The sequence below is a fragment of the Zonotrichia albicollis genome, chromosome 2 (genome assembly GCF_047830755.1).
Source record: "Zonotrichia albicollis isolate bZonAlb1 chromosome 2, bZonAlb1.hap1, whole genome shotgun sequence".
NCBI lineage: Eukaryota > Metazoa > Chordata > Aves > Passeriformes > Passerellidae > Zonotrichia > Zonotrichia albicollis.
Window position 1 is genome coordinate 5,817,990 of NC_133820.1, and position 10,642 is coordinate 5,828,631.

A 10,642-nucleotide genomic window follows, 5' to 3' on the forward strand; every position below is an offset into this window, starting at 1 on the left:
TCTACTATTTCATAGTATCACATTACTCAATAACCATTTTGAGAGCAGTTTTATAAGAGAATTGCTATGACTTTCTTGACTTTTTCTCTCTGTGCAGTGTTACATTATCACACTATCCTCTGTGACTGAAGCCTTGTTTTGATTAATGTCTCACAGTTCACATTCTCATTTAAGAAATAAAAAATGAAATTACAAAAAGGAAGCAAGAACTTTTTCTAGAAATATCTTTGGACTATTTAATTTAAAAAATTACTTCTGCCCTATGAAAGCAGTCAACTAATCATCTATTACCACATTAAAAACTGAATGCCATTCAAAACCAGATGACATTTTTGTAATATGAAGGCTAATATGCATGAGGTAAAATCTAGAAATCATTTTGGCCAATATTACAAAGTAAATAATTTAGATAATAATTCTAAACACACTAAATTGTGTTTTAGCTATGAACACTTACTCAAAATGAAAAGTAAGGCAGTGATCACTTGGAAGCTTTTCTGTCTTCAGATTGGAAGATAGAGATATCATGTGTTATGTTATTAATTTGTCTCTGAGAAAGCCATCATTATAGAATTAAGGTAAAATACAGCTGCCAAAGGTATTGCAAGCTTCATTCATCAAAAGCTTCTTTGTGTCCTGATTTTAATGCTGCTTATGAGGTGAATTACTCCTGCTTTATTTTCTATCTCTGTTGTGAGCTAGAAGTTAAAAAAATCCCCATTCTTATTTAGCAATATCTTTCTAAACCAGCAAACTCTTGGTGATATTTGCAAGAATGTAGGTGAATGAGCCTGTGCTATTTTGAGAGAGGCTTAGGCTGGGATTCCTACACTGCTCTTTTTTTTTGGCTTTCTAATAATCATTTCACTTGAAATGTTTACCAGTTGTTTAAACAGGACTAGGCATAATAGTTCTATAAATATCATGGATCATGTCTTGGATCCTACAGAGCAGCTGTTCATGGCTGTATGAATAATTTACTGCTTAATTACACATATTTCTTTAAACTACTAATTCACAGCAGTTTGTTGTAAAGCCTTGAGTGTAATGCCACATGACACTGACTCAAAGATCACAGGGCTTTCTGAGACATTTGGATTGTTTTTATTGCCGGTGCTTTTATTTAGGAAAAGGTAATCCAGGGCTTATTTTTATCTTTCAAGAAGCCAAGACTGATTTTGTGACTTGTTTTTACCTTTTGTCTCCAGCTGTCACCTACTGAAAATATTGTAACCCCAGCAAAATAAGTTGAAGACAACTTCTGGCAGCTACAGTGCAATCTTTTTTTTCTTTCAGTTGTAATTTATCCGACTGGAACTATTCTATCATTAAAAAAACTTAGAACTGTCTGGATAACAATGTGAAAAATTCTATTTCAATCACTGTCAGTCTCAGTTTAATTTAGGTGAACAGAGTGCAACATTTTCCTCATCCCCCTAACACATGCAGATAGGTTTAAATCCATTAATGGCAATATTCTGAGACATTCCTATAGCTAAGTTGTTTTCTCAGACTTCCACTGACTTCTTCCCACTCCTCTCCCCTTCCAACCAGCTTGACAAGGGAAAACCTTCTGAACCTTTCCAAAGAAAAGCCAGAGAGTCAAATTATGTGTTAGGTAAGAGTAGGTAGTTGTCATGTTACTCTGGCACATAATATTAAAACATGGAGGATTTTTCTGAAATGGAAAAATTGGTTTGCGTGGAGATTTGTTGAGCTGAAAAGAGATTTGCTCATGTCTATTATTACATGGCTATTTGTGCCAAGAGAATGATTGTGAAGGAGCTGTTTCCCTCAAATACAAAAGCCTGAGAAATCATCTGTGTATGTAACTATATTTCCAGCGGTCCATTTGCATCTCAGTGACATCAGTGTGTGGGAAAAAGCACTAGTCTGTACTCTAACAGAAAATTTCCCAAAAGAAAAGCAAAATTAGAAAAGATGTCTACAGAATGGTGTTGTCCCCCTCTTGCTGTGCTGCTCACATCCGAACTGAGGGAATATTGCATTAGGAGGTGTATTATATTCACATTTTTTGGTGGTGTCATTATTTATAACAGAGCTAGCTCACAAAATTGGTGGTGTTTTCTTGGGTTTTGGCTTGGAAATTATGGTCTTGAAATGAGATACAAAACAGCTTTATTTGCTGTTTGAAGTAGAAATAACAGGGTTATTTCCTTGCTGAAGCTTTCCCAGGTGCTCAGGTTTTCAGCTCAGCACCCAAGGGCTTCTCATTGCTATGCCAACTGTGGTGATACCTCCAGTAAATGAATGAATAATACAGCTCCTACAGGTGCACCAGAGAATTAGTGCAGTTGTTAAATTAATGAATAGGAAGATATTATGGCTTATGGCAGTGTTGGACTGTTGCTGAATCTGCGTGTATCTCTTCCCAGTTTGCTCCCACCTACTCCTGGCCCTGAGTTGTGACAGATCTTGCCTGAAGGGTGTAGCAACAGAATTTAGAGAACTCAATGTGCACATTGAGATTTCCATAATCAAAGCCACAAGCCCTTTTCAGATCCTTCTTCTGCTTTCTGACCCTGTTACATGCTGCTTTGTTTCCACAGGGCAGATATTTTGGAGCTTTTATGTGTCTCAATCCAGGAGGCAAAAAACTCCCACCCTGGAATTCACAATGCTTCATAAACACTGGATCAGTTCTGTGGCATCTTAATTATTCAAATTTTATGTGCAGTGTGGCTAGTAATTTGAAAAATGGTGAGTTAAAAGCCATGAATTGGTTTTGACTAGAAGCTTTGGTATTTCAAAACTAATTATTCTCAAATTTGAATTAAAATTTTGACCTTTACCAGGTGGAAATAAAAATTTTCTTCCTGATGAAAAGCCTGCAAATTGCAGTTTGCTGAATTCAAATTAAAATGCTTTAGGTGTGGCTTCATTTGATTTTTGAATGCAACTTCCTAATGCTTCATGTAGAAAGAGCATTCCCATTATCTATTGTTTTATTCTGCCTTATTCTGTATCATTAGCTAGGTTTAATTTCCAGTGGTGCACTTGGGTGTATATTTATCTACACACACTGTAAGCAGTTTAAAGGGGAACTCTGTAAGAGTTACCATTTTGTGGAAAATGACTATCTTTGTGGAGTTCCTATCTGCAGAAAATGGGAAAATATTCCAATCTCCCCAATTATTTCCTATAGCCCAAGTTTCTAAGTTACAGATTCAGCATAATCTATATCAAATCATGGAATGCTGATGTCACAATGTCCTATTTGTCACTAAGTTCCTTTTATGTAGTTTCAGCTGAATTTTAATCCTTATCTTTCTCAGTGGCTCTTTCAGATAAACCCGAAGGAGCAGCCTCTTGCCAATCCATAATTTAGAAACTGCACTTTCCATCTGCTGTAGATGGCAATGTTTATATTGATTATACATTGAGCAAGATAAACACAGTAACTCTTGCAAAGCTGTCTTTAAATAAGTGGCACTCTCAAAAGTGAGCAGAACTAGATCATGGTATGATGTGATAATATATGCTGTAAAGTAAGAAAAAGAATATGTCATACTTTAGGCTGAAGGAATGAACTTTGAATTTTAGAAACAATGTACTGGAAAAAGCATTTCTGTGGTGAGACCACTTCCAATTTTTATTTTCTGTTTTTATCCTTCAATCTTGCTGGCTACCCTCAACATCCATTAGCATTCATTGAATTTGTTAGTGGTTCTTTTTTGATTTGGTATGATTCAGAAGTTTTCTGAATAGTTGCTCTTTTACATCCTGCAAAAAGAATTTTAACATTTTTATGGTGGTCTTAATGATTTTTAACAAATTGGTGAGATTTCTGAATGCATTCTGATTATTTGGGCTCACTAAAAATGATGCTTCTGTAAAAATGTTCTTGTGGAGAAGTTACTTTCTTTTAAGGGTTGTGATTTCCATGAAATTCAGTTGACAGGTATTTGGAAGAGAGTTTTTTAGTTCAAGCTCAAAGAATTTAGGTTTGCAAGTTTAGATAATTTTAGTCCCATTAAATGGGCTGGAAGCTTTGCACTTTTAATATACTCACATGGTGTCCAGGTCACTCTTTAATGAGTCATTTTTTAATAAAAAGCTGGAGAAACAGCAGTGTGGCAGTAATGAGGAAAAGGCCTCAAAGCCATGTACAAAAATACAAAAGCACAAAAATTCTGTGAGGGAAGTGAGGCAGTCTCAAGGAGCTTGTGCAGCTCAGACCAGAGGCTGAGAGGTTCTGTGTGAGATAAATACAGCACAGAGGTGAGAGATGTCATGAGAGCTGCTGGCAAACATTGTCAGAGGAGACAATAAAGGTTAGCTTTGAGGAATAGGATTTCTGTTCCCTAAACAACAAGGTAAATAACTCTGGGAAAGCAACAATGCTGAGCATTCGGTGACTATCACTGTGCAGTTTTTGCACTTGGATCACAAGGAGCCAACACTTGAAATAATCCACTGTGTTTTCAGGGGGACAAACATTTTTCAAATGTGGAGCTCAGGTGGAGATATTAGTAATGTTTTCATTCTTCCCCTAACGGGTAGTGAGTAACAAATTCAACTTCCTTGCAAGGAAGCTCCCATCTTCTCAATCTCAAAATTATTGTATAGCTCTGTATTTTAAAGAACTTGCTATGCATTCAACCTGGTATTTAATTCTTAAAATGTGAGATTAAATATTTCCTAGTATCTCACAGGCAAGCTGACACATAGATTTTCCACAGTCTGGAAATATCAGACAAATGTCATTGGCCTGAATCTGGGGAAAATTTACCTGACAGATTTTGCTGTATGTGGCAGCCTAGCTATGGATTATCTGAAGTATGATTCTTGAACTGCCTTGGAGTGCTCTTATTCCTTCTTTTCATTGTAAAATGAATTAGCAAGGATGTTGTTTAATTTTTGCTGTGAAAACACAGCTTGTTGTGATGTGACTGATCAAAGGCATGATGCTATTGTAATTATTTAGTAAAATATTTAATATCTGTGATATGTTGCTATGTTACTATTTTGCAGACGCCTTAAAATCAGGATATGGGCAGACAGGGAGCTTATCTGCTGGCATAACTTTTAAAGAATTGCCGTGCTTGTAGGCCAAGATTAGACCAGCATAAGCCTAAATGTGTGATGACATGCTGACAGGGAGGAAATTGAAGTTTGGGAGTGCATCTCAATGTGTGAAAGGCTGGTTGAGATGTAGGTGGGCTGTGGCGATGCTGGGGTTTGAGGGTGGCAGTTCACACTCACTTTTCACCCAGTGCTGGTCCTGTGTCTACCCTGGGCTGGCTGCTTGTGAAGTTGGCTGTGGTTTCCTGGATATTTGATAGGGTTTTAAAGTATTTCTGGTGTGAGCAGTGCCTGGTTGAGGACTATGCAGGCTATGTGGGGCTGGGCTCTCTTCTCCCCTGCAGGATGTTGAGGTGGCAATTCCAGGTGGGAAAGATTAGTGAAAAAAGGAGGATGTGAATGGAGGGAAGGGGGTGATGGGGCAGAGGAAGGAAGAAATGAGAAGAATCAAGGTTGAGGGATGCAAAGGCAGCACAGTGACCACTCAATAATACCCTGCAGTGCAAGAAGGCTCAGAGATGTGCAAGTGCAACATCCTCAGGGAGGAAAATGGAGTGTGACTGACCACAGCTGTTCCAGAAAAAAACCCAAACCACCCTCACAAAAGTGCCAAAAACCCAAATCAAAACCCCCAAGCTCCCAGACAGAAAAAAACTCCAAACCAAGTAACCAGCCAGTAAAAAACCCAACCCACACTGAGTTTTCCTCAAAAGAGAGAGAATCAAAAGGTGGCCTTTGTTTTAGAGTAACCAACTGTATCCTTTGAGTGGCTCCACTGATTGTGCAAATGTGTTTGCCCAAGTTAATTGAAAGAGCCACCCAGATCAGCATGGAGGCAGTCTATACTTGGCTCAGCTCAATAACAGGGAATGAAAACTAAGTGACTGGCAAAGAAAAGTCCAGCATCATGATAATCAGCATACAAAGGCTGCTAATGACGATTGATTTATATTGACTGAACTGTATGGTGCAATTTTTGTTGTGCTTTTGTTGTATTTTCAGTATGTTGATGTATTACATCACATCAAAGTACTCTGCATCATTAAATATGTACAAGTTTGTACATTTGGGCTTCAGCCTTAAAGCCTCCTTGTGCAGCAAGTTTTAAAGGAATCCAGTCAGGGTACTGGGCTTGGGCAGATATGGAGGCTGTTCTATACTCAGAGGAAGATAATTGCTCAACTTTTCTGTAACTGTGTTTTCCTATAAATCACCAGTGATTTTCTGGGGATTGTCAGCTCATTGATCATATTTGCTCCATGTGCTTTTTATATTACCTTAAATTACATTGATTTTTACTTATTTCTCATTTAGATCAAATCAAAAACCTTTAATATGTTTATGGAGAGGCTTTCTGAAATCTGATGCTGATCTGGGTTAGGCTACAGGTTAATCCTCCTTCTAAACACACTAAGCATTAGTGAAACATCAATGAAAATAAAATTAATCTTACCAAGTCTGGCCAGGTTTTAGGAATTTCTGAAACCTTTTATATGTGAAGGAATAGTCTTTCTTTTAAAACCCATTAAGCAGAGCAGATAAGTGTTTATTTTATACCAGACTCCTCTTTTATTCAGTATCTTGCTTTCCCTGAAGCTTCCCATATTTTTGGTCTTCATTTGGAATATAAATCATGTAGTAAACAAGAGAGTTTTGGGTTTTTCCCCAGCTGCTGTGCAGGTCTCAGATAGTCATAAAAGTCTATTTATCAGCGCAGTGATGCAGGACAGTGACATATATCAGTCAACTAAAACCCCTCTTCTGGCTTTTTTCCTACAGAAGGGGCAAGTTCCAATGAGGACAGAGACAGCTACCAAGCCTCTAATTCCTCATGTCTGGGAAGGGAACAGTGTCATGAGGAGGAAGAATCAGAAATATATTTTCTACTTGTACCATTATTTTAGGCAGGACTGCTTTTTCAGTGAAAGTGGGGAAGTGCTATGGAGAGAAAGAGACATGGACTTCTCAGGGATGGTTATCAGGAGTTGTGAGCTCGGGCGCTCAAATGACTGACATAACTTGATGGCATAGCTTAGCTCTGACTGTGATTGACATGCACTTTGAGGTAAATGTTGAAATATTTGTTCTGAAATGTAATACAAAACTTCAGGCCTAGCAAACTGATCTGGATTTACAGGTAGCTAAAGTCTAGATTAAGTGATCTCTGGCAGGAGTGAAACAACTATGGTTTACACAGCTATGAGATTTTGGTGCTATCACCTATGCTGTTTAGAGGAGGGTGTTTAAAAAACGTAGGCAGGGAGGGATCCAACTAATTTACCTTTAGATTTGAGGTAGTGTAATTATGGATGTTATTTTAAGACTATTCAATTTTTATCAGTTTGTATACAGGCTTAAAAATAATATGGACTATATGAAATGCTGGCTTATTTTAAGTCTGTGTCACACTTCAAATGAACAATAAGTTTCATCAAAGAAGATTGATTTGAATATAAATCAATATATAAAAATGAGGCCATACACAAATGCCAATGCCCATTTTATCTTTGCCATGAAGGCTTTTATCATATTTGCAGGGTGCCCCATGTCAGGAAGGAATGATGAATCTGGCTTCATGTTCTCAGAAGGCTAATTTATTACTTTATGATACTATATTATATCAAAGAATACTACACTAAAGTATACTAAAGAATACAGAAAGGATACTTACAGAAGGCTAACAAGATAATAATTTAAAACTTGTGACTCTTTCCAGAGCCCTGACACAGCTTGACCCTGATTGCCCAATAAGTCAAAACTCACATGAAACCGATGAACAACCTCCTGTTAGATAAACAATGTCCAAACACATTCCAAAGCAGCAAAACACAGGAGAAGCAAATCAGGTAATTATTGTTTTCATTTTTCTCTGAGGCTTCACAGCTTCCCAGGAGAAAAATCCTGGGCAAGGGGATTTTTCAGAGAATGTGAATGCCACGGGCTTTAGGCTCTCACACAGATGCCGCTGAAGGTCCTGAGATAAATCTTCAACTGTCATGGCCATGAAAAGGCTGAGGAATAGATTTCCTTCTCTCCCAGGTGCTGCTGATAAGGGCTCTGTGTAAAAATGGGCCTACCCTGACCATTGTGGTTCTTATTTCCTGCTAGCTGGTGGTCATCCTCCAGCCTCTAATTCCAAGGTGTGAGGACTTCAGGCCAGATTTATGGTAGTGTAAGTTTTTGGTTTGATGATAAAAGAGAAAGAAGGGACTTTTCTTTGTGGTCCAGTGTGGTATTTTCTGGGGTCCCCCGTGGCAGGAAGGAATGAATTTGACTCCATGTCCTTAGAAGGTGAATTTATTATTTTATGATATCCTATTATATCAAAGAATGCTATACTAAAACTATACTAAAGAATACAGAAAGGATACTTACAGAAGGCTACAAAGAATGATAATGAAAACTTGTGACTCCTTCCAGAACCCCGACCCCCCCCCTCCCCCCCCACTGGCCAATGAGTCAAAACAATTCACATGAAACCAGTGAAACAACCACCTGTTGGTAAACAAACCACATTCCAAAGCAGCAAAACACAGGAGAAGCAAATGAGATAATATTGTTTTCCTTTTTCTGAGGCTTTTCAGCTTCCCAGGAGAAGAATCCTGGGCAAGGGGATTTTTCAGAAAATACGATGGTGACAGTCCAGGAAGCACTTAGTATGGGTGCTAGAATGATGAAAATGATGTTTATACAATCTAATCTGTTTTCAGAGAAACGGAAGCCAAAGTATATCCAATAACTTCAGATGGTGGGCCTGCGTCACTGGAAATAATTGCTTTTCTGTTTTGCTGTAGGATGGAAGAGCAGCTGCATTGAAGTGCTGGGTAGCTGTTTGAAAAGCAGCATATGCTCTGTAATTTATATCTTCTTTAAGCAACTGGTGGTGCAAGATGGTTTGCTGTTTGGCCTGTCTCATTTTAATGACAGCAGCAGGGAGTAATGTGTGTTGAGGTTTTGATTAGCTGTGCTCTGAATGCGTTCTCAGTTTATTGTGCTGTTTGCATTTACATGGACTCAGGAGGAATTGCTTTCTGGAGCTGCTCTCCCTGCAGCTCATAGAGAACATCAGTGTGTGTCAATTGGTGGGACTTGGCCACCTCTGTGCCACCAGCCATGAGCTGATCATTTTCTCATGTTTTTATGATGAAACTTAGCTGTTCATAAAAGGTTTTTGGAACAAAATAAGTCAATCTGAGCATGTAAGTAACCCTGACAGTAGTTATTAGTGGTGTTAGTTTGCTGTGAGTTCTTTGCCCTGTGAACCAGACCCCTACATTACACAAGGGATTTTTTTCTGTCAGAATGAGTCTTTGCTCTTTCATCTTGAGCCATATCAGGGGAAATTTGACAACATACGCGCTGCCATATTCATTCTTGTAGAAAATTCAGTGACAGCATAGGCTAAATTCAATCTGTTGGATTTCTCATATTTTAGGCATATGAGCTGCACTTTTCATCAGATGATCTTTCTTCTCTTTTTGGGAGATGTAATTTCCTTTTGTGGCACTCCCTGTAGCAGGTAATAAGTCAAAGGACTGTCCTCTTGGTCCTTTTTTCTATTTCCTTCACAAGATCAATAGTGGTTCTTGTCTGTGAACAATTTTGAATAGAGTAGCCTGATTACGACAATTGAATTTCCTGTAATACTAAATATATGTTATTAAAGGCCCAAGGAACTCCTCCAAAGTGTGAAGGAATATTTGCAGAAAAACAGAAATATATTTGCAGAAAAATATCTCCACTCCCAGACAACTAGCCAGTCTCTGCCAGCAGCAGTGTAATTAATGACACTCCTAATTGTCCACATGTATGATGTGTCTGGTGGGATCAGCAGAAATCAGGGCTCCTTGTTTGCTGAAGTCACAAGAACTAACTTAAGAATTAATTGCATCTCAGCAGTTTCAAGTAAAAAAAAATAATAAACATTAGGTCTTAGAATGTTTTTAACCTGGAGCTATTAATGAGTAATGTTGTTATTATGAGATTTTTTTCACTAAACTTTATTTCATCATGTTCTTGAGACTGTTTTTTACTGATTAACTGGTAAGGAACAAGTTCAGAAAGTGAGAAATCTTCAAAACATGCTTGAAATAATAATGATGTACCTTTGAGGATTTGTTGAAGTCAATGCAAGAATATGACAGAGTGGCATCTTTTATTTGCATAATGCTGATTTTATTAAAAAGAAAAAAGTATTTCTGGCTAATTAGAAGTGTGAACATAAAGTGAATCCATGAAGGATATAATTTGATTGGTACTGTTAAAATTAAAAATGCCTTCCTTTTGTGGAACAAATGGGATATTTGATATTTTTGGATAGTGTGGGACTTCAACTGAATTACTTTGAAGACCTGCTTCACATAACGATCAGCCACCTGCTTTCAAGTTACAGCAGTAAATTTTTGTCAAATTTTTGCAATGCTCTCAAAAGGGTGAAAAAGGCTGGAATAGAGAACCAGTTGTCTTGAACATGATATCACCTCCTTGTTGATCAAATTGCCAAAACCACTGGAAACTGGCATTATAATATCTGAAATGTGACCCAAAGTACAGCAAAGGGGTTTTTGAGATCTCAGTTGAGCTGTCTTACTGAGGC